At 45.1% G+C, this 25723-nt stretch overlaps 1 pseudogene; it reads left to right on the top strand.

The window, feature by feature from the left end:
• Nucleotides 1-1466: 1466 nt before the first annotated feature.
• Nucleotides 1467-4778, top strand: LOC133447769 (uncharacterized; annotated as a pseudogene).
• Nucleotides 4779-25723: the final 20945 nt, after the last annotated feature.

Here is a 25723-nt window from a genome sequence, read left to right as displayed (position 1 = left end):
TTAAAAGTAAGAATAGTTTTAAGAATAGTTAAGATTTCTTCCTGTTATTATTATTATCATTATTATTATAAATATTATATATAATATATTAAATATAATGAATTATATAATTTATGATTATATAATTATTATTTTTAAGAATAGTTTTTTCCTTTATTATACATGGTTACTGTTAGCTTCTTGTGTCAATTGGAATCAACAGTCCATAAGACTAAGTATTTATTGCTACGAGATATTAAATGGGACATAAGGGTAAAAACAATAGTGCATTACACTTGGGTATCCACAATGATTAACATTCTAAGTAAAGTGAAAAAATCATGTCACTTTATTTAAGCTGCTCAGGTTGTCACTGAGTGAGAGGATCAGATTTGTGGGTTACTGTGATGTCATAGACCCGCTTCCCTCTTTACATCCACCAACAACATCAACTCATGCTGTATTTGCTGCAATCAAAAATCAGATTGTCAGAACTCTTGTTCTTGTCTTTTTCTTCCTTTTTTTTCTATTGGTAGCAAGTTGTTCTCTATCGTATCGAGACTATCTCTCCACTCCGTTACATATTCTATATGTACGGGGATTGATCCCCCTGCTGGCAAGGTACGTGGATATTTCTTTAAGACACACCGGCTTGCCCGGCCACGCCCTAGGTTTACCTATAAAGCACCTGTGCTGGCGTGTAATCAGTGATTGTTTGATCTCCACCTGAGTCAAGGTGCAAGTGTGAGACGATCCGTGTTACAGAGAAGTGTGAGTGTGAGGGTGCAGCGTGAATCCACTTACCCACCGTAGTTGTGGTGGGCGTCTGTCTGCGCGCAGCCTCCCTGGATTGCTGTTCCCTCCTTCTTCTCCAGAAAACGCACAGAGACGCAGCCGTGATCCCATTCTGGCGTATTGTCCATGGTCTCGTGGGCTGACGCGCCCGGGTGGATCCGCGCTGTTATTCCGGTCAGGAGACCGTGATTCATCCTCCCGGCGTATTGCTCATGCTGCGTGAGCTGGCGCGTCCGGCTGGACCCGTACTGATCCCCGGTCTCTCCCGGCGTATGGCCCATGGTTTCGTGGGTTGACGCGTCCGGCTGGACCTGTGCTGATCTCCGGTACCTTCCGGCGTATTGTCCATGGTCTCGTGGGCTGACGCGCTCGGTTTGGATCCGTGCTGGTTAAGGGCCAGTCGTGCGGCACCCGTCTGCCTCTGACACGTGAGGAGACGCCGGTGTGAGAGCGTTAGTCCGTGTTAAGCGCCGGCTGAGTCCGGGTCGGCTGACAGCGGACGTCCTCTCCTCTCTTTTTGTTATAAGTGCAAAGAAAGAGGCGAAAAGAAGGAAATAGGCTATCAGGAAAAAAAGCAAAGCCTCCCATATTGGCGCAGGCTTGTCGTGTACCTGAGCCGGTGTAAACAATCAGTGACGCTCCAGGCGCTGTCGGCCCCGCCCCCTGCGAAGGAGCGGAGTGATTGCGCAATCATGGCGGCCCAGCAGGGACGAAGCTCTTGCATGGGCTGTGAGGTTTCCATGCCTCTGGAGGATGGTCACGATGAGTGTATTGAATGTTTGGGACCTCAGCACGCTTTTTTGGCCAGAGAAAGCCCACAGTCGTGCATGAATTGTTTTATTTTTTCTGCACGTACCGTTGTAGATATTTCTCCGGGAAGCGGGCAGGTTCCCCTCTTTCGGAGATGCCCAAACGGAAAGTTGGGAAGTCGAGGGCTGAAGCCACACGAGGGCAGGGGGAGTGTTCGAGACCCTGGCAGGGCACTCTGCCTCCCCCTATGCCTACAACAGTGGGCTGGCCTTGCGTTGACCCCCCCCCCCCCCCCCCCCCCCCCCCTCTGGGGTTGGAGGAGGTGGAAGACGAGGTCGACGTGGAGACAGTCTTTTCTGACGACAATGATGACCTGTCTTGTGGGCAAAGTGGGGTCGGCGCAGAAGATGGAAGCTCTTCGACGCCACATTTCAATGAGGTTATTGGCAGGGCGGCCAGGGCTCTGGGTGTGGCCTCCCCTGACGACCTTACGGCGCCCACCTCTCGGTTTGCGGAGGTCGGGGAGGTCCGCCCCGTACCGGTACGGGTGCCCCTCCTACCGGACTTCGAGGAACTGGTGTGCAGTCAGTTTGCTTCACCAGCAGCCGCACACAGGTGGTCCGCATCATGTCGCAGGTTTTCGGACATGACTGACAGGGAGCGTGTTGCCTGCGGGCCGCTCCCTCAGATGGATCCGGCTCTCTCTCCACTCGTTTCTCCCTCCGACTCCATTCTCGGCAAAGCCACCTGTCCCAGCAGGAATTGTAGACTCATGGATGACCTGCTGGCCAAGCTGCACAGAGCTATGGCTACCCAGACCCGTCTGACGAATACAGGGGCTATCATGTCCCTCTACCTTCGTGACCTGTCCAAGACAGTGCAGGGGGGTCCCGGGGGTTCTGATATTGCGGGTGAGCTTTGGACCGCTTCCTCAGTCCTCTCTTCGATCATGAAGGAGCAGGCGGTGGCTACAGGCAGAGCCTTAGCTTCCTTTTGGGTTGCTAGACGCCACTTATGGCTGTCCCAGTCTCAGCTCCAGCAAAGGGATCGGGACTGTTTGGTTAGGTTGCCGGTGGAACCTTCGGCCATGTTCGGTTCGAATGCAGCTCAGCTACTGCAGCAGGCACGGGACAATCACTGCACCGCACAAGAGGTGTCGGGCTTCTCCAGGCGCCCCAGGGGCTCCAGGCGGCCGAGAAGAGCCGTCCGTCCACTAGAGGCCCCGACATGGGGTACGGGGGACCTCAGGCCCCAGCTGGAGGCTTTTCGTCGGCGTAACTCCCGCCATCGGGGGTGGAGGGGGGGTCCGGCTCAGGGGTCCTCCAAGCGCCCACCCCCCTCCTGACTATGCCAAGACCCCGGCCTGCCAGCTGCCCCTGTCGACGGACCGTTACAGGGACGCGTGGGCGGTTTTGGGGGCGGACCCATGGGTGGTTTCCACCATGACCCATGGCTACCGCTTACAATTTTCACGCAGACCCCCTTTGGCGAGGTTGGCCACCTTCACTACTGTGACCAACCGTCAACATGCAGAGGTGCTGCGGGAGGAGTTGTCCTCCCTCCTGGAAAAACACGCCATAAGGGAGGTGAAGTGCGGGGACCACCGGGCTGGGTTTTTCTCCCGCTACTTCTTGGTCCCCAAGCGGGATGGGGGACTTCGCCCGATTCTGGACCTCAGGGTGCTCAACAAATATCTGCGGCCCCTGACGTTCAGGATGTGGACGGGTGCGGCAGGCCGTTACCATGGGGGACTGGTTTGCCACTGTGGACCTCAAAGATGCGTACTTCCAGATACCCATCTGGCCGGGGCACTGGCGGTTTCTGAGGTTCGGCTTCGAGGGCAGACGGTACGAGTTTCAGGTCCTGCCTTTCGGCATATCCCTGGCTCCCCGGACATTTACCCGATGCATGGATGCGGTCCTCGCGCCCCTGAGGTTGCAGGGGCTCCGCATCCTCAATTACCTCGACGATTGGCTGGTCTGTGCGGCCTCGGAGGAGCTCTGCCACCACCATGTGGCCCTGCTCCTGGAGCACATTCAGGCCCTGGGTCTGCGCCTGAATTACAGGAAGAGCAAGCTCCAGCCTTTCCGGGTACAACCTTCCTGGGTACGGTTCTGGACTCCAGGAGGGCGGTTATCACGCTGACCCAGGAGAGGCAGCAGGCCTTCTCGGCCTGCCTCGGCCACTTTCAGCTGCGCTCTCGGGTCAGCTGGGGACTCTGCCTCCGTCTCATGGGCCTGATGGCAGCCATGGTGCAGGTGGTCCCTCTTGCCCTCCTGTATATGCGACCCGTCCAGCGGTGCCTGCTGGGCCTGGGTCTGTGCCCTCAGATGTCCCGCCGGATCACGGTTGTGGTTTCTCGGAGGCTCCACAGGGCCCTCTCCTGGTGGAGGCATCCGGCCAATCTGGCGAACGGGAGTGCTCTGGGGCCGGTGGTGTATCGCCAACTGGTATTCACAGACGCATCCTTAATAGGCTGGGGCGCTGTCCACGAAGGCTGCGGGGTCAACAACCGCTGGAGCGGTCGCTGGATGTCCCAGCACATAAACGTCCTGGAGCTGAAAGCTGTCCTCTTGGCACTCAGACAGTTCCTGCCAAGACTGAGGGGTCACCATGTCATTGTCAGGACCGACAGCACAGTAGCAGCAGCCTACATCAACAGACAGGGGGGTCTGGGCTCCCCTGTCCTATGCAAGCTGGCAACCACGCTGTGGCAGTGGGCTCACCCCCTCTTCTGTTCGCTCAGGGCTGTGCACGTGCCGGGACCATTGAACACAGCAGCGGACCTCATGTCGAGAGGAGGGCCGACAACGGGGGAGTGGAGACTCCATCCTCAGGTGGTCGAGGAAATCTGGCGTCGTTTCGGCAGGGCGGACGTCGACCTGTTTGCCTCCAGGGAGTCGACGCATTGTCGCCTGTTATTTTCCCTGAAGAACGACGATCCTCCCTTGGGGTGGGATGCGCTGGCGCACCCGTGGCCTCGGGGCCTCCTCTACGCCTTCCCTCCGTTCACTCTCCTCCAGCCTCTCCTTTACAGGATTCGGGTGGAGGGGGCGAGGGTGATTCTGGTGGCTCCTCTTTGGCCCCACATGCTGTGGTTCTCTGCAATCCCACATCTCCTGGACGGCACGCCATGGGTTCTCCCGCTTCGGCGAGACCTGCTGTCCCAGGCGAGCGGAGCCCTGTTCCACCCCTTCCCAGCGGGGCTCAGACTGGCGGCCTGGCCCCTGAGAGGGACGGGCTCCTGGCTTTAGGCTTGCCAGAGTCTGTGGTGAAGACTGTGCAAGCGGGCCGGGCACCTTCCACTAGGGCTGCCTACTCATACCGATGGGGGGTGTTTACCACTTGGTGTGGGGTGCACCGGATGGATCCCTATTCGGCCAATGCCCGGGGCATCCTGTCGTTTTTACAGTCTCAATTGGAGGCTGGGAAGTCTGCTGCCACCCTACGAGGTATGGTAGCAGCTGTCAAGGCAGTTCGTGTCGGTGAGCATGCTTTGTCTCCCGATGGCTGCTCCCTGATTTCCCGATTCCTTAAGGGTGCCCAGAGGCTTGCGATTCGTCGGACTGGACCTTCTGTCCCTCCTTGGGACTTGGATATCGTCCTTGGTGCACTTCAGCATTCCCCCTTTGAGCCCCTTGGGGTTGCTGATTTGCAATGGCTCTCGTTTAAGACCGCGTTTCTGCTGGCTGTGACTTCTGCCAGGAGGGTGAGTGAGCTCCATGCACTGTCTGTTCACAGTGACTGCTGCAGGTTCCTGCCGGATGGCTCGGGGGTTGTCCTCCGCCCCAGTCCAGCCTTTCTGCCTAAAGTTCTGTCTGAGTTTCATCTGTCCCAGACAGTCGAGCTGCGGTCACTGTCCTCTTCTGAGGTCGGACAGTCGAATGAGCAGCTCCTGCCCGTGCTATGCCCTGTCAGGGCCCTGACGGAGTACATACGGCGCACGCAGGCCATCAGGAAGACCGATCAGCTCTTTGTTTGCTTCAACTCGAGCTGTCTTGGCGGGCCATTATCAAAGTCTCGACTGTCCCACTGGATTGTGGACACTATTCGGAAGGCTTATGTGCTCTCCGGTGTGCCTGTCCCGTCCGGGGTTCGGGCGCACTCGACACGTGGCGTGGCCACCTCATGGGCCTTGTGGCGAGGGGCCTCTCCTGCTACCATCTGTGCAGCAGCCACATGGTCATCTCGTCCACGTTTTCACGGTTTTACCGTCTGAATGTTGCTGCCAGCCCCTCCTTTGGTGAACGGGTGCTGGGTGTGACTCAACGGTAGCTGGCTACCTTTTTTGTTTCTTTTGGTTAGATCCTTTGTTGTCTCCTTCGGTCGGCTTGGCGCCTTGCGGGCTGATCGGAGCGGCCGCTCCGTTCTTGTCTTTTGTTTGGTTTCTTTTGGTCAGTCTTGCGACTTGCAGACTGTCCTGAGCAGCCCGTCTGTCTCTCAGGCTTGGCCTTTGCGTCTTGCGGGGCCTTGTCCTGACTGGTATGTAGACAGTGTGGAAGAATAGGAGATGTCACTTTGGTGTACTGGGCTGTGAGCCGCACCGTCTCCTCACGGGGTGTCTTAAAGAGTTCCCCGTACATATGGAATATGTAACGGAGTGGAGAGATAGTCTCGATACGATAGAGAACGTTTGGTTACTTTGTAACCTTGGTTCTCTGAGTGAGAAACTATCTCTCCAGCTCTTCAGGCCGCTCGGAGACATGTTTCGATCAAACTATCACTGATTACACGCCAGCACAGGTGCTTTATAGGTAAACCTAGGGCGTGGCCGGGCAAGCCGGTGTGTCTTAAAGAAATATCCACGTACCTTGACAGCAGGGGGATCAATCCCCGTACATATGGAATATGTAACGGAGTGGAGAGATAGTCTCTCACTCAGAGAACCAAGGTTACAAAGTAACCAAACGTTATCAGCACATACATATTTGACATAAAACAATGGGCTTAAATGCTGCACTAGTATCACTTCAATGTTTTAATAGGTCGATAATATGGGTTGAGTTTATGTGACTAGCTATGCAATCTGAATGAAAAGTCCCAATTTGAGATTCATAATCCTTGTATGAATTCCTAACCAAGAAAAATGTCTTCTTTTCAGCAATTTATTAGATTTCTCCCAGTTGGAAGTTGAAAATTCTGAGTTTCATTTGTTCAGGAATACAAGATCAATTGTACAACTGTAATACCTGAACCATTTACAAAAATAAACTTGTAAACATTGGTGATATATTGCCCATATATAATAATCACACAAATATAGAGGATGAATTACAATGTGATTTATGACTAGTCTGTTACCTGCTATCTAGTCGGAACATAACATCGGCATCTTCATCTACATTTTGGTGTTTGAACAACCTTGGCCAGTTCACATTTGACTGTCTCCCACTGAATTACATATTTTCAGAATGAAGTTTCCTCAAACAAAGTGACAGAGTTATGTTATGGCAGAGCTTTTGAGTTGGTATTGCTTTCAAACAACCATATATATGGTCTCAAGATAAGAAAATTTGATTGTCTTTATATGTACCCTGTATTTTCAACATTTGATTAAAACCTCTGGAAATGCTGTCAGATTTTGAAACAAGGCCGGCTCATTTTAGCATTTTTGTAATGTTATATGAATGCACAGAGTTTGAATCAATTCAAATCAATCTTTATTTGTATAGCGCTTTTCATGCAAGTAAAAAATGCAACACAAAGCGCTTTATATAAAACTGAACATTAGCTGTGAACCACATGCCATTGTGGAAATGTTTTTATGGAACAACCTCCAGTCATTACTAAAGACCCTGAGCTTTCTTTGTTAGTGTCACAGTTTCACAGTGCAGGATAGGTTTTTTTTACTGTTTAACTCACTCCCCTGTCTTTCCAGATCCTGCCACCCTAATCAGCCAGAAATCCACTCATTCCCTTCACCTGTGCTTCCCCACCCTGCTCCACACCTGGTTTCCCTCATCAGCAGTTCCCCTCATATACCGGCCCATTTCCACCTTCTAGTTTGCCAGATTGTTGTGTGCTTTTGACTCGCTTTCCAGCGTTCCTGATTTCTGTCCTGTTCCTGCCTGCCTGCCTGCCTGCCTGTAACCCTGCATGACTCCCGGTTTTGGATTTTTGCCTGCCCCTTTGGACTTGTTTGCCTGATCTGCCTGTCTGCCCGGTTTGACCCCTGCCTGTCTTTGACCAGTATTAAAGCCTCACGGACTCTGATTCTGCCTGGTGTTGTGCTTTTGGGTTCTCTGTCCTGTCTGAGCCGTGACAGTTAGGACCTTTCGTAAGCAGAGCGGCTTTGGCCTGCTTTCATCTACAGATCAGAAAGGAAAATGAATAAATCACAAGGCAAACCTAAACAAAGATTCATTAAAAAGTCATAGTTTGCCTATTGTTACTTTCCCTTGGTGCTATATAGCAATATACGTATACTTGTGTCACACCTAGGCTTAGGCGAAGGTAGTGTAACACCTCAGTAACACCTCAGCACTAGACCAGAGACTCAACATGAGTAAGGGATGGCAGGCAGACACAACGGGGCAAAGTTCAGGGTGATTTATTCTCAAGTACAAGAAGTGGCAATTTCCGACGGTCCCAACATGCCTGTGGTGAAGACAAAAACGAACATAATTAAGCTGAATCATTAAGCTGAACATCACCTCCCTTATGAAAGAAACACAGTAGAGGATGTATTTCTTGCGGCAGCTGAAGAAGATCAACCTGCCAAAGAAAATGATGGTGCAGTTCTACACCACCATCATTGAGTCCATCCTCACCTCCTCCATCACCATCTGGTACGCTGCTGCCACTGTAAAGGACAGGAGCAGGCTGCAGCGTATCATCCGCTCTGCAGAGAAGGTGATTGGCTGCAATCTTCCAATCTTCCATCTCTCCAGGACCTGCACGCCTCCAGGATCCTGAAGCGTGCAGGAAAGATTGTGGCAGACCCTCCCACCCCGGAAACAAACTGTTCCAGACTGTTCCCTCTGGCAGGACGCTGCGGTCCATCAGGACCAAAACTTCACGCCATAAAAACAGTTTCTCCCCAACTGCAGCTGGCCTCGTCAACAAGGCCCCGGACCCCCCTCTCCCCCGTCCACCGCAGACTGTACCCCATCCCACTCTACGTTACATTAACGGAAAGACCCCACTCCTGACCTTATACGTCACATTAACGCGCATCCTAGGACCTAGGTCACCTTTGTACAGACTCATTACTCCGGCGCATTAAAACCAACAAGTTGTACATTTTTTCTTTTAATATTATTTGTTCTTTTGTATTGCACCAATCACCACAACAAATTCCTTGTGTGTGTTATACTACTTGGCAATAAACTTCTTTCTGATTCTGATTCTGATTCAGAGATTCTAGTCAGTGGACTGTCACAAAAAAAATACATACACATAAAAGAAATATAGTTTTTGCAGATTGCTATGGTAGAAGTCCTGTGTGGACAGTAGAGAGGGTTTTTTTTACGTATTAAAAAACGTTTCAACTATCCTGAGAGCCCGGGCTGATTAACTGGTTCATAATTTTTCTAATTTAATTATATATATTATTATTTATTAATAATAATAATAATAATAATAATGATAATAATACAACATTTTTTTTGTAAAGCACTTTTCATAAAATAATCTCAAAGTGCTAACATAAACAAAAGCAATAAAATCAACACACATAAAAGACCAGAAGTAAAAAGCATAAAAACAATAAAAACATCTATAAAAGACCAGGGAAAGCCTTCCTGAACAAAAAGGTTTTAAGCTCCTTTTTAAAGGTGTCCACAGACTGGGGTCGACGTAGCTGTTCAGGGAGGGAGTTCCAGATGTGGGGGCAGCGGAGCAGAAGGCTCGGTCTCCCATGGAGTCTTGTGCGGGGCTGACAGAGGAGGTTGGTGTTTTGTGACCGGAGGTTCCGGGTGGATGAGTGAGGGGTCAGGAGGTCTTTGAGGTATTGGGGGGCAGTGCTGTAGATGCAGAGGTGGGTGATGAGGGCAATCTTGAATTGGATTCTTGAGGTTATGGGAAGCCAGTGTAGGTTCTGAAGAAAAGGGGTGATATGGTCATACTGTATTGGTTTTCATCAGAGTTCGGGCAGCACAGTTCTGAATGAATTGAAGTTTCCGGAGGTGTTTGTTGGGGATACCGATGAGCAGGCCGTTACAGTAGTCGAGCCTGGAGGAGATTTTTCAATCTGGTTTCTTCTTCAAAAGCAGGCATTTCTTTGTTCATTATAGAGAAAAACAATAAAATATAGAGAAAAACAATAAAATAAACAAACACACTTAAACTAATAAACACAGTTGTGATGGGATCAGCGGTCTGGCTCGTAAAACTAAACTTGTGTTAACTAAGTTTCTCTGGCCAGACACAAAACAGCCTCTTACGTGGAACTTTGTAAGTGAAGGAAAAGGTGGTTTGGTCTGGCCGGTCAGCGTTCGTTGGTGAACAAAGGGTAGTTACGCTCAGCAGGGGATCCTGATAAAGAGCGTCTCTCTCTCTCTCTCCTGTTATCCGTGTCTCCCTGTGGATGAAGGGAGGCAGCATGGGCACAACAGCTGGCCTCCTTCGGCTCCAGGTCGGCCCAAAGGCGTTCACGTTGAGGCAGGCATGGTCCCTTGTTCGGCTTTCTGGGGCTTGGAACATTTGTGGGTCACTCGTTGCAAAGCAAAAGAGGAGAGAAGAGGCTGCAAAATGTGCACCCCCCCCCCCCCTTTGGTTTGGGGTCCATGCCCAATGAGAGGGCTGTTTCTTATCACTGATGGGCTGCAAATGAAAATCTTGGCTGGTCTCAGAATAAGGCCTCAGAGCTGGGCCTAAAGTTGAAATGAATTCTTCCCATGTTCACATAGAACTGTGGCCCAACATGACCAAACCTTAACCATATCGATTCACCTATTATGCTGGTTCACAATGCAGCTTACTATCTCCTCACAACCTTGCCTTTTTGGAAACAAAAGATTGAAGGTACATTCAAGACTGACCTTCTCACGAATGCCTCCCTCCCACATATTACCATTTCAATACAGATAACTGGACAAAGAGGCTTGTCAAATGTTAAAATTGTTGTTTTCCTATCTGGAAGAAAATTCTATAGAACAAATCAATTTAAGTTTAGTCCGTCAATGAGATCCCCACTCAACGTTTTATCTCACTTGACACTTCTATTTCATGTTTCATATCTTATCTAAGTGCTCAATTTAACTTCTAACTGGATTCCCAGCACATTCTTGTTTGATGTTACGACTAAAATGTGTAAATACTGTAACTTCAGTCTTTTTTTAATTTATAATAATAACTACTTTAGTTGTAGCAGATGGGATCAAGGAGGGGGCATGGCTTTGGATTGGTTTACACTGTCACCCTTAAACAACAAAGCCCAGGATTACATTGTAATTGTAATTCTTGCTGCCTGGGCTCCGTCTTTCATCGACATGTCGCATATCAGTTAAATGATTACCTTAAAATCCTGCTTGTCAGTGCTCTGTTATGTAATTGCAGCCTGTGCTTGCATCACTTGAGAGCTTCTCCAGGTTCCAGCTCTCTGCAAGCCTCCACAGGATTATGTGCATTATCTTGGATGGGCAGATGGAAGAAGCAATGAGACAGTTTTTGAATATGTGAGCATCAGAATGGGGAAGAAAGGTGATTTAAATGACTATGAACCTGACATGGTTGTTGGTTCCAGACGGGCTGGTCTGAACTGCTGATCTCCTGGGATTTTCACGCGCAACCGTCTCTAGGGTTTACAGAGAGTGGTCTGAAAAAGAGAAAATATCCAGTGAGCGGCAGTTCTGTGGGCTCAAATGCCTTGTTGATGCCAGAGGTCAGAGGAAAATGGCCAGACTGGTTCGAGCCGATAGAAAGGCAACAGTAACTCAAATAACCACTCGTGACAACCGACGTATGCAGAAGTGTGGAACCTTGAAGCGGATGTTCTAGAGCAGCAGAAGACCACACCGGGTGCCACTCCTGTCAGCTAAGAACAGGAAACTGAGGCTACAATTCGCACAGGTTCACCGAAACTGGACAGCAAAAGATTAGAAAAATGTTGCCTGGTTCAGGCAGGTGGTGGTTGTGTAATGGTGTGGGGGATATTTTCTTGGCACACTTTGGGCCCATTAGTATCTATTGAGCATCGTTTCAACGCCACAGCCTACCTGAGTATTGTTGCTGACCATGTCCATCCCTTCATGACCACAGTGTACCATCTTCTGATGCTACTTCCAGCAGGATAACGCACCATGTCATAAAGCGTGAATCATCTCAGACTGGTTTCTTGAACATGACAATGAGTTCACTGTACTCAAACGGCCTCCACAGTCACCAGATCTCAATCCACTAGAGCACCTTTGGGATGTGGTGGAATGGGAAATTTGCATCATGGATGTGCAGCCGACAAATCTGCAGCAGCTGTGTGATGCTATCATGTCAATATGGACAAAACTCTCTGAGGAATGTTTCCAGTAGCTTGTTGAATCTTTGCCACGAAGGGTTAAGGCAGTTCCGAAGGAAAAAGGGAGTCCAATCCGGTACTAGCAAGGTGTACCTAATAAAGTGGCCTGTTAGTGTATATAAACAGATTTAGACAGCAGACACTGACGGGATCAGAGTGTGGGACTGCAGGACACCATGCAGCTCCTGGAGCTCTGGCCTTCAGAGTAAAACCAACTAAGCACTCACATGTGAGATTGTAGCACTTAATAAAGAAGAAAAATAACTTTTGTCAGAATTTCTAAAACTCAAAATCAAGTCAACATTTAGAATATTCATTGAACATTTTGATTAAAGTTCATTTAAATTTTTGTTACACTTGTCACCGTGGCCAGGGTTGTCTTATTACTCCTATGTTCCTCCTCATTTAGGCAGGTCTAAATCAAGTCCAGATACTTATCTTGATAAACTGCATGTCTTGCAAGACCACACTGCATTAGGCTGAGCATAATCTGTACAGACACAGCACAGATTGAAGACATAAAATAAAAAAGGCAAGCTTTGGGCATATGAAACGGAAGACAAAAAAAAGGGGGAAAGCCAACGATTTCTGGTATTAGTGTTCTTAAACTTTGGTTTTGAATGTTCTTGCTGCCAAAACTTTGCAGCACTTAAATTATGTTTTGTTCAAATGTAAAAGATATCTAGCATTTTTACTTCATTAGCTCAAAGTAACAAGCTTCAGGTGGTCAGTTAGTATGAAATGACAGGTTTTTGGACAAAGGTATGATTTTTAGAAATATTTTAAAGCAAACACATATTTTGTGCATTTGTGGGAGCAGCTGTTCTCTCCATGTTGAGATGGACGGGGGGACAAATATTTTCTTTAGATGTAAATATTCTCTTCCACCTATCAGTTTTCCATTTCTAGTTATGGTTTGTTACTTTCAGTGTACCGAGTTGTTCCCTCCATCTATCAAAACCAATGACCAAATGGCAATTTCAAAACTGTGGAATCTGCACTCAATATAAAGCACAGGTCAAGAGGATACAGTTGTGCAGTTCGAAGTGGTATGTGGGAGGTTTTTTTTAGAACTATTTCTCACAAATTGCCAGTTGAATTGACTCTTTCTTTTCATGTTGCTTCTATTTTATCTCTGAAAACTACATTTTGAAAAAAAAACAACCTTGAAAACTTTCATCTTGTGTGCAGTTACAAACAAAATATTGCACTCTTGTAATTTTTAATAGACTAAATAATCACACGTATTATATGAAACATCAAATACAATGAAAAGCTTTCTGAATGTTTTTTTTCTTTTTTAAACATATCTTTGCTGTTTTTGCTCATTAGCAAACCCTTGCTATTGCACAAGCACTTATTTCTTTTAAAAAGTTGCGAATGTGATTACATAGTAAAAGCCACTTGGCTGAAAATGTTCACAAAAGGATGTCAAATGATGAATTTATACATTTGAAAGCTGACGTGACTCCAGACAGTATTTCAAGGGGCTATTATGACTGGAATTGTGACTCTGGTTGTGCAAATAAGTGCTTGAACTGTATTTTTTTTCTTCTTTTTTTCTTTCTTGTCTAAAATGTCCTCCATGACAATAAAAATTAAAGCTGCAAGGAGCGATGAACGGGCCCTCGTCACCTTGTGCACGTTCAGGCGTGCTGCAGTGGAAGCGCTTGTATGACTTGCATGTAGATTCTTCAGGCCTGGACATTTAGCGGATGACACCAGCCACGACTCTCTATACCAAACAATTCAAAAGTTATGGCAGAAAGTAGGAACTATCAGATATCGACCAATCAGGTGAAGGGATGGGGCTAATTTGCAGCAATTATGTTCAAGGACTCAAAACTGAGTCCGATGACACCACCCACGAGTCTTTATGTCAAACCATTAAAAAGTTATTGCAAAAAATTAGAATTATCACATATCGACCAATCAGAAGAAGGGGCGGGGCTAATTTGCACCAATTAAGGTGAAGGAGTCAAAACCGAGTCCGATGACACCACCCATAACTCTGTATGTCATACCATTCAAAAGTTATGGCAGAAAATAGGATCTATCAAATATCGACCAATCAGAAAAAGGGGCGGGGCTAATTCATGCCAATGAAGGTCAAATACTCAAAACCGAGTTCGATGACACCACCCACGACTCTCTATGTCAAACCATTCTAAGGTTATAGTAGAAAATAGGGACTATCAAATATTGACCAATGAGAAGAAGGGCCGGGGGGCTAATTAAGGCCAATGAAGATCAAGTACTCAATACAGAGTCCGATGAAACCACCTACGAGTCTTTACGTCAAACCATTCAAAAGTTATGGCAGAGAATATGGACTATCAAATATTGACCAATCAGAAGAAGCGGCGGGGCTAATTTGCACCAATTATGTTCAAGGACTCAAAACCAAGTCATATGACACCACCCATGACTCTTTATATCACACCATTCAAAAGTTATGGCAGAAAGTAGGAACTATCAACCAGATGAAGTGGGGGCGCACTTTTTGGCGTCTAGCGTCGCCACGGTCATGGGCGCAATTTCCACTGGGGACAGGGGGGACATGTCCCCCCCACTTTTCAAAATCATGTTTTTGTCCCCCCCACTTTTTATAGTTTAAAAACTAACGGTAGGCTCAGCCTGTAATTGCGAATCATCAAGACACCCAGTGCTAAGGTACTGACGGCACGGCGGCACAGCAGCCCCGCTCCCCCTCCTCCCTCCGCTCTCCCCTCACTGCTGCTCAAGGCTGATTTATGGTTCCGCGTTAAATCGGCGCAGAGCCTACGGCGTAGGTTACGCGGCGATGTGCACCGTACAGTGCGCGTCGCCGCGTACGCCGTAACCCTACGACGTAGGTTCTGCGTCGATTAACGCAGAACCATAAATCAGCCTTCACAGACAGACAGCCAGGACGCGGCGCAGAAATGAAGAGGAGCCGGCAGCTCAGTTTAAAATCCATTTTTGCTATTAGTATTGTTACTTTAGAACAATATTACTCCAGTAAAAGTAAAAAGAACTTTGCATTAAAACTACTCTTAAAAGCACAATTTATCCAAAACCTTACTCAAGCAAATGTAACTGAGTACTACCCACCTCAGGTTATGTGTGTTGTATAGAGTATGGAAAGCACATTTTCCCTCTGCTGTTACTTCACTAACCCGAATGTTGGACACCACAGGCTCAAACTCAGAGACAGTAGCACTGTAGTGCAGGTTAATATGGTGTAAATGGTTAGGTGATTTTGGTTTGTTTATAAGGAAAGGAAGAAATGAACATGATCTATTTTCACATTTCATAGGAGAAATATGTGGAGACAGGTGTAAGTGAAGAAGTGCAGGCAAGCAGGAACCCAAACATGTTAGCCCAAAAGTGATTGTAGAACAGCATCTCAGCAACAAAACCTTAAGATCAAGAGAAGTCATACTGTGAATTTCCTTGGCTCAACATTATAAACAAGGAGGAGTCAATGGAATCCTATGTTTTTTCTGTTCCCAAGCTTTTGAAAATGAAAAATCAAGCCTGGCCAAGAATGCAGACCCAGCATTTTCCCAAAACGGGCAAAAAAAAAATTTTTTAAATTTCTAAAAAAGTAAATGCATATTAAAATTGTTTGATTGTTCGCATTCACACACACATAGTCCCCCACCCCTGAAACTAAAGTTTCGCCCTTGGCCACGGTAGCGCTTTTGACTGAGAAAATTAATGCACGTCATCGCAGGATGGAGACGCACATTTTTGTTTATGTATAACACACCTGGGTGCACGTTACGGTTCGGGCCATATTAACTGCTGAAGGAATGGCATAAATTGCGCCAAAAAAAAACACGATTCATTCAAAATGGCCGACTTCCTGTTCGGCTTCGGCCATGGCGCCAAGAGACTTTTCTTCAAGTTGTGAAATGATACAGGTGTGTACCGATTTTCGTGCATGTACGTCAAAACGTATTGTGGGGCTTGAGGCACAAAGTTTTCTAGGGGGCGCTGTTGAGCCATTAGGCCACGCCCATTAATGGAAACCATGAAATATCAAATTTATCACCAGGCCTGGCTTGCGTGCAAAATTTGGTGACTTTTGGGGGACTATCAAATATGGACCAATCAGATGAAGGGGGGGCGCGCTTTTTGGTATCTATCGTCGCCACGGTAACACTTTTGAAAGAGAAAAGTAATGCGCGTCGTCGCAGGATGGAGACGAACATTTTCATATACAGTGCTTTGCTTTGCCTTTTTGCCCCCCTAAACGTGCCCCAAAAGTCACCAAATTTTGCATGCAACCTGGCGAAAAATTACGGTTTGATGTACATGCACGAAAATCGATACACACCTGTATCATGTCGCAACTTAAAGAAAAGTCTCTTGGCACCATGGCTGAAACCGAACAGGAAGTCGGCCATTTTGAACATTTTGAATTAATCGCATAATTTTGGCGCAATTTATGCCATTCCTTCGGCAGTTAATACGGCCCGAACCGTAACGTGCACCCAGGTGCGTTACAGTGCCTTGCGAAAGTATTTGGCCGCCTTGAACTTTGTGACCTTTTGCCACATTTCAGGCTTCAAACATAAAGATATAAAACTGTAATTTTTTGTGAAGAATCAACAACAAGTGGGACACAATCATGAAGTGGAACGAAATTTATTGGATATTTCAAACTTTTTTAACAAATAAGAAACTGAAAAAGTGGGCGTGCAAAATTATTCAGCCCCCTTAAGTTAATACTTTGTAGTGCCACCTTTTGCTGCGATTACAGCTGTAAGACGCTTGGGGTTTGTCTCTATCAGTTTTGCACATCAAGAGACTGACATTTTTGCCCATTCCTCCTTGCAAAACAGCTCAAGCTCAGTGAGGTTGGATGGAGAGTGTTTGTGAACAGCAGTTTTCAGTTCTTTCCACAAATTCTCGATTGGATTCAGGTCTGGACTTTGACTTGGCCATTCTAACACCTGGATATGTTTTTTTGTGAACCATTCCATTGTAGATTTTGCTTTATGTTTTGGATCATTGTCTTGTTGGAAGACAAATCTCCGTCCCAGTCTCAGGTCTTTTGCAGACTCCATCAGGTTTTCTTCCAGAATGGTCCTGTATTTGGCTCCATCCATCTTCCCATCAATTGTAACCATCTTCCCTGTCCCTGCTGAAGAAAAGCAGGACCAAACCATGATGCTGCCACCACCATGTTTGACAGTGGGGATGGTGTGTTGAGGGTGATGAGCTGTGTTGCTTTTACGCCAAACATAACGTCTTTCATTGTTGCCAAAATGTTCGATTTTGGTCTGATCTGACCAGAGCACCTTCTTCCACATGTTTGGTGTGTCTCCCAGGTGGCTTTTGGCAAACTTTAAACAACACTTTATATGGATATCTTTAAGAAATGGCTTTCTTCTTGCCACTGTTCCATAAAGGCAAGAATTGTGCAGTATACGACTGATTGTTGTCGTATAGACAGAGTCTCCCACCTCAGCTTTAGACCTCTGCAGTTCATCCAGAGTGATCATGGGCCTCTTGGCTGCATCTCTGATCAGTCTTCTCCTTGTATGAGCTGAAAGTGTAGAGGGAAGGCCAGGTCTTGGTAGATTTGCAGTGGTCTGAAACTCCTTCCATTTCAAAATTATCGCTTGCACAGTGCTCTTTGGGATGTTTAAAGCTTGGGAAATCTTTTTGTATCCAAATCCAGCTTTAAACTTCTCCACAACAGTATCTCGGACCTGCCTGGTGTGTTCCTTGTTCTTCATGATGCTCTCTGCACTTTAAACGGACCTCTGAGACTATCACAGTGCAGGTGCATTTATACGGAGACGTGATTACACACAGGTGGATTCCATTTATCATCATTAGTCATTTAAGTAAACACTGGATCATTCAGAGATACTCACTGAACTTCTGGACAGAGTTTGCTGCACTGAAAGTAAAGGGGCTGAATAATTTTGCACGCCCACTTTTTCAGTTTTTTATTTGTTAAAAAAGTTTGAAATATCCAATAAATTTCGTTCCACTTCATGATTGTGTCCCACTTGTTGTTGATTCTTCACAAAAAATTACAGTTTTATATCTTTATGTTTGAAGCCTGAAATGTGACAAAAGGTCACAAAGTTCAAGGGGGCCAAATACTTTCGCAAGGCACTGTAACGCACCTGGGTGCACGTTACGGTTCGGGCCGTATTAACTGCCGAAGGAATGGCATAAATTGCGCCAAAATTATGCGATTAATTCAAAATGTTCAAAATGGCCGACTTCCTGTTCGGTTTCAGCCATGGTGCCAAGAGACTTTTCTTTAAGTTGCGACATGATACAGGTGTGTATCGATTTTCGTGCATGTACATCAAACCGTAATTTTTCGCCAGGTTGCATGCAAAATTTGGTGACTTTTGGGGCACGTTTAGGGGGGCAAAAAGGCCCTCATTTCGTTGGAAGAAGAAAGAAAAAGGAAAAGGAGGAAAATTCCTACAGATACAATAGGGCCTTCACACTGTAAGTGCTCGGGCCCTAATAATTGTCTGTGCATTGAAAAGGTTGACAGCACAGCAGGCAATGCCGGATTGAAATGAAAAGGAGCTGCAGATTATACCAGTCAGACACCTAATATTGTGCTCATCTTAAAGCGGCACTATGTAACTTTTCCACTTTAATATCATATTTCCAGAGTCATTCTGATGGTACATCAACTTCCAACAGGTTTAATGACACCTCTGTCATGGTCTGAGGGGTCTGTATCGCCTTCACTGGCACTATGTAACTTTGAGGAGCATGGTAGGAACCCTGCCACACTAAAAAACTACACATTGTTACGGCTTTGACTGCTCTCAGGCATACGTCACTTCCCCCTCCTTCCCGATTCGTAGTCAAAACGAAAATGGGCGGGGCGTGGAGCGCAGAGCTCAGCAGAAGCTGGTAACCTGTTGCTGTGTTGTGGCTGCAGCAGCTCCACATAACAGACGTGGGGAAAAGATCGCTAATGGTTTAACTTTTCACCGCTTTCCTGCTTGGAGGAAGAACCACGGAGGCCGAGTATCTGATATAACAGAGTAAAAGAGTGAAAGAGTCGTCGGCTCGGTTGGATCGCGGCTGTAACGACCAAACATAACCTTCCACACAGTACCACAAACACTCACACAGACGGGGGTCGGATCAAAACACGGGTTTCATTCCCCACTTCACCAGCTAAACGCAGTTGCTGTCCAGCTCTCTGCGGTGCAATTAACCCCAATCTTCAGATAAAACTAGTTTGTTGAGGAAAAGATATTAACTCTATTTGTAGCTGCAGAGGAAAAAAATAATCTCACGAGGAAAACAAAAATATTGCTCACGCCTCGGAGCCTCTTCAGCATAATGTAGCAGTCAAAAAAAAAGAAAAGAGAAATAAGAGTAATACAAAACATGTACTATATGTTGTACTATTATAAAACATTTACCAAAGCAGCTGCCAAACACTCCTAAACAAGGTAGACGGAGACGTGGGTTGTGCAGAACTGCGGCAGTACATCCTTTCTAAAGAGTGGAGCTCCGACGAGGAGCTCCATTCTTTAGTAGGGATTTCATATGAATCCAAACCGTTAATAATCATTATTTTCTCCATATACTGCTCCCTGGCTTCCTTGTTTAAGGTATCCCGGTAAATTCCAGTTCCTTTCCGGCAGTTTAACATCTTTTTTTTGCGTTCCGTCTGTTCACAAAACAAATGCATGCGACGGGACAGGATCTTTCCGGCAGTACGCGCTAGTGCTCATGGGAAACGTAGTGTTCTTTCTGGTAAAACACTACCGCTTTTGTCCAAAAGATGCCGCCAAACTCAACAAAAGCTGAAAGTTACGTTGTGCTGCTTGAAGGAAGGCAGATCATGCTCTTTTTTCACAAACTATTGGACTTGTTGTTAATAAGAGTCTTGATTGATGTTTTCACATTTGATTGATGAGCACAAGGTGGCTATTTATTCAAAGAAAGAATATTCGTTTGTCCAATACAATAGACCTTCAGTGTGTGATTGTCCATCCCAGATGCCTTTAAGCCTGTAGCAGTTGAAATTGCCTCTCCAAAAGAAAAGCATAAGAATTCTTTGTTGTACAGCATATATATTTAAAAAAAGCATTTGTGACTGTGGATTTGTATTTACATTGGCAAACTTTTGTTTCCCAATTTAGTCCCCTGTCCATGGAGCAGTTGCGTGTTAGTAGTGAGACAAGGTTGTCCTTCAAACAAAAGAATGACGAAAGTCTTCTTCAGCATTGAACAATGTGGAATAGGACAATCAACAGGGAGACTCTCAGTATGGCATGCAATCATTGTGGTGTAGCTGCGGGAAACCAAGGCTGCAAACTGCTCATTAAGTCCAAAGGAAATAAGAAGGTCTGTATGAGTGTGCTTATGTAAATGGGGGAATGGGATTTACTTATAGTTTAGTTAGGTTATTTTAAAGTGCTTTGTGGAACCCAGACAACAACAGACTATTTATCGCACAGCTATTTTAGCTATGGATGAATAACAGTTCATAACCTCCTTTGAGTGTTTGAAATAGCATTAATGTTGTTTTGTTGCTTTTGGCTGGTTTCCAGCAGTAAGTTACCCTGATGCGGACTGGTTTTGCGAAAAGACTAAATCAAAGGAAAAGTAGTAATCACTGCTTTCTTCTTTTATTTAGGATTTTTCATCCATCCATTTTCTATACCTGTTTTATCCTCTGGAGGGTCACAGGGTAGCATTTTTCATGTTCTTTACATTTTTTCTAAATTGGGTTTGTTAAAGAGTCTGCAAAAACTGATCAAAACGATCTTACAAGGAAGCAAAATAGTTTTAAGAGGTATGAGCAAACTTATGCAAATGCAAATGCAAATGCAGAAGCCCAGATGCTCCCAGTTCCTTGATTTCTCTTTTCTTCCTTTTTTTTTTTTTAGATTACAAACACACATAAGGACACAAAACACATCAATGCTGGACGAGATATAAGAATCCCTGGCAAGAGTGTCCTCAGGTCAGCCATCCAAAGCAGCCAGACCAAAGTAAAACAGAACATGTGGAGCTGGTTACTGGAAACAGAGTAAGGCTATGATTTAATTCAGTTCATATTTGGAAGATATTTTAGTTTCGTAAGAATGGAGTTAAAGGAATGGGGCTTAGCCCAATTAAGTATAAAGACAGAAATTGTTTTTGGCCTTATATCTTGAGATTTCTGGGTCCATAGTGACAAGATGGACAGACTCGCAAAAAGTCAGAGATAGGCATGAATATTCTACATCTTAAATATTTGATGTTGTATTGCTGGATATTTTGTGTTTGTTCCTGTTTGAATGTCTCCAGATCAAAATTTAAAAACAACAATAATTTAACATGTCCTCATTGGTCACATGAGAAAAATGCCTGAAGAACATCTTTGTTTTAGCTGTGATTTCAATAAACAGACATTATTTTACCTAATTTCCAGCACCATGATGCATCAGGTCTACCGGAGTAACAAATACCTCAGAAATGTATATCCTCATTTTGGCTAGTTTCCCTGCTTGTACTCGTGAGTCACTCTCAATGTCACCTGGGTAATTTATAATAATACTTTGTGTTGTGGAATTATAAATGAATTAGATTTTAAGCTTATTTTTGGTAATCCGAGGTCTGTGTTTAAGCATTTCCAGGGAATTACAAGGCCATACAAAAATATGTTTTTCCCGTCAACAATTTTTCAGTCTTAAAACCTCCTTGTTTCCATTTAAATACCAAATAGCTTATTATTGTCAGGATCATCCCAGCTATTCATTAAAATCCACACGTTTCACATTTGTTTTTCTAAAATATGTCTCAATCCCTGATCCCCTCCAATACCTTTTATTTTTTAAATGTAAATCACAAAAGGAAGAGAAGATATTTTTCTACTAAAGTGGTTTAATTTTAATTTGGCTGAGTCTAAGAGATTTTTTTGGAACATGAAGCGTGGTTTTTTCTCAGGTCAGCTAAAACAGTAGGGGTAATTTCCATATGCCCAACCTGTTTCTGTTCATCATAACCATGTTGATTGTTTTGAATCATTCAAATTATAGTGCCCATAAATGAAAAACAAAGGGAAAAGAATGGCAGTTATATGTTAGCTGTGGCCAAAAACACACTTTCTCATTTTGTGTCTATTTTGTGCAAAAGATTTATTTTATCTTTAATTTACCAGGTAAAGGTTTGAGTACAAATACTCATTTGAAAACAAGACCTGGTCACGGACAACGACAGACATAACAGACAGAAAACACCATTGAAAAATAGGAATCTTATTTCTATATACATTTTGTACACTCACAAAGTTAAAGTTGCCCTTGTTTCTCTGTAGAGATCCTATCTGCACTGTTACTCAAGTGAAATTACATTTTTGAGTCCTAACAGAGGCTAAAAATACAAATATATGCTGATGTTGTTGCTTTAGTCGCCAACGAAAGTTTACACTTCTCACAATTTAGTAATAGACCTGGGGTTGATTCAACTTTGGAATGAAGGATTTACAAGTTGTCAAAAAGAGGGAGAGAGAAAACCCATAACAAGGTTTTTTTTTTATTATGTTCCTCAAAGGAAGACTGAAAACTCTCCCTCTGCAGTGCATTATATCATTAAACATTTTGGCAGCGCTGCATCAGAAACTGTCACTCCTTCATAGTTGCTGTAACTACATCGACAATAGATTACTTTGGGAAACCTTTACAAGCCCTATAAAACTGACTTAAATGCCATATCGACATTTATTTTGAGACAAAAAATGCCTTTTCTGATCACTACAGTGTTAAAAAATAAATAAAAAATCCACCACCATCAGCTTGTCAACAGGATCTGCACAAGTGTGGAAATGACCCATTCATTTGAGACACGGTGTGTAAACCTGAGTCCAGTAGATCTCAAGGACCGGACTTTAAGACCTCTGCTATTATTATCGACTCATTATCCAATCAAATAGTTGTAAGTACTGCTACACCATAGGCAGTTAACTTAGGTCCACATTGATTGAAACCTTTATTGTCCCCTCTGGGGAAAATTAGTTGCCAAACAGCTCATGACATTCAAAAGAGGAAGACAAACAGAAACACAGAGTCGACAATGCAACAATACATATAAACACCCTGCTGGTCCAACAAACATGGTAGTTGTTTGCCAAAGTGCAAACATGTGCAGATAAAAGTCAGTTAGCCTATCAGCTCCAGCTCCAGGTCTCCCTGTGCCTGCAGGGCCTGGTTGTAGAGTCGGAGTGCAGCTGGAATAAAAGACTGTCCAAATCTCTTTGTGGTCTGACGGGGGAGAACAAATCTGTCGCTGAATTTGCTCCTCATCGCCGTCAGCTCCATGTGCAGTGGATGGGAGGGATTGGCCAAGATGGCCGCCAGTTTTTTACCCATTGTCTGTTCAGCCAGCACCTCCAGGCTGTCCAACCTGGTCCCCACCACAGAGCTGGCCTTCTTCACCAGCTTGTTCAGCCTGGTAGCGTCCCTGGCACAAGATGTTGCCTCCCCTATATTAGATGCTCCAGGACAGAATGGAGGGAATATTGATGCTTCAGCAAGCTTGGATGAAAAAAAAAATTATAAACAGTGTTGTGTTCAACCAAACAAATAATACTCACATCACACTACAACTTTCTGAACTCCACTGGCTACCCTTGGTTGCTTGAATAAAGTTCAAGTTACTAATTCCTTCCTGTGACTTCTGGGTCTGGATCCAGTTACATCAAACTCTGTGGTTAGGGCTTATATAAATCTGGCATAATAATTAACTCATCAAATATAGTCAAATAAGTCATCACATCATGAAATTATTTTACAATTATTTCCCTTTTCTAATTTTATCCAGTTTTCCACAGACATTTGCCCACTGACGATCACTATCATTTTAGCTGGCCTGTTTGCCAAACATATCTTGAGTTATTATTAAACTACTGACTATCAACAGAGGAAAATCTGTTTCTTCTCTTGTCTAAATTAAGCTCAGCTCCGTGCATGGAAACAAAGGTTTCTGAATCTCAAGTAAACACATATTACAGCGCAGCAGATAAAGTACAGAAGGAGAAAGAGAGAGAGTCTGGCAGCGTGTCCAGCGATAATCAGCGAGATGGCTGGGAAATGTTGAAAGGATATGCTATGATACAGCCAGAAACAGACCTCTCCAGTTCACTTTATTAAATTTAGCCCTCTAGAATCACCAAATCACTCTGTCCTTTGAAGACTCGAAATAGTCAGATTTCATGTTCATCTACAGAAAATGATCCAAAGTATGTTTTTTCCTGATTTTCTGTTCACCACAGCAAAGTAGTCTTCGAATTATATGAATAATTTCACTAAAAATAAAATGAATAATTTCATGTCATTATGGTAAACAATAAATCCTATAGGTGCAGGGTGGTTTTTTTTTTGTTTGTGTGTAGGTGCCTTTATGTATATTGTATATTTCTTTTTCGTTTTTTTTATATTTTATATATTATAAATTCAAAATATTATAAAATATAAGTCAGTCCTGGGCATTGCTCTCCCTCTGTCAATCCCGGGAGGGCCCTGCACTGAGCTCAGGTCTCCTTCTTAAAGGGAAAGTTCGGTTTTTTACAACCTGGACCTTATTTCTGGCATTTTTTATGGTTGTATACTCACCCAGAGGTGTTTGGTGTCATTTGGAGTCCTTCGGAAGATATTAGGAGTTTTTTGCGAGCCGCTTCTCCATATAACGGTAGCGCATGAGGGCACCCGCGGGACACAGACGATGCAGCATCTAAATAACACATGATTGCCGCGAAACTCTTCATTTCTTTTATGAATCACTAGATCTGCTTCCAGGACCTGTTGTAACATTGTGGCGCTGTCTGTGTATTAAATAAATCAGTTTGTAAACAAGACCTCTGAACTCATGACGTCATCTCTGTGTGCGCGTCCCAGACACAGCTCCATGTACAGCTGGAGTTCGCTACTGTTAGTTTACTGTTAGTTATTTGAAACATGTCTGAATATTTGCCAAATTCTGGGGTTGTGGACGACGACTTTGAATATGATGGACGTCCTTACCGTTTTGAGCCAGAGTATACGGCTGAAGAGCTCACTGAACGGAGGACAGAGTGCGCGCACTCGCGATGACGTCATGAGTTCAGAGGTCTTGTTTACAAACGGATTTATTTAATACACACAAAGCCCCGCAATGTTACAACAGGTCCTGGAAGCAGATCTAGTGATTCATAAAAGAAATGAAGAGTTTCGCGGCAATCATGTGTTATTTAGACGCTGCATCGTCTGTGTCCCGCGGTGCCCTCATGCGCTACCGTTATATGGAGAAGCGGCTCGCAAAAAACTCCTAATATCTTCCGAAGGATTCCAAATGACACCAAACACCTCTGGGTGAGTATACAACCATAAAAAATGCCAGAAATAAGGTCCAGGTTGTAAAAAACCGAACTTTCCCTTTAACCTGAGGAGTGAGCAGGCCGCTTCTTTCCACCCATAGGGTGGGGCTTCTCTGGCCGGACGTAGCGCGTGGAAGGATCACATTATTCCGGCCAGATCCTCCCCACCCCATCAGGCGCCCCGGCGGGCCAGAGGGGGCAGTCTGTAGCCCAGGATTGTTGCATGTTTTTGTGAGGGTAGCTACCCAAGGGAACATGGGGAGAACATGCAAACTCCACACAGAAAGGCCCTTTCGCCAACCCCACCCAGGGTGTGGGCGCTGAACATAACACGCCCTCAGCACCCACGGCAAAAATTTAACCCAGGACTTCTAGCTGTGAGGCATATATATATGTGTGTATATATATATATATAT

This window comes from Cololabis saira, chromosome 7 (assembly GCF_033807715.1).
Source record: "Cololabis saira isolate AMF1-May2022 chromosome 7, fColSai1.1, whole genome shotgun sequence".
Classification (NCBI taxonomy): Eukaryota; Metazoa; Chordata; class Actinopteri; order Beloniformes; family Belonidae; genus Cololabis; species Cololabis saira.
Note: the sequence above shows the minus strand (reverse complement) of the source record. Positions and strands in the feature narration are given on the sequence as shown.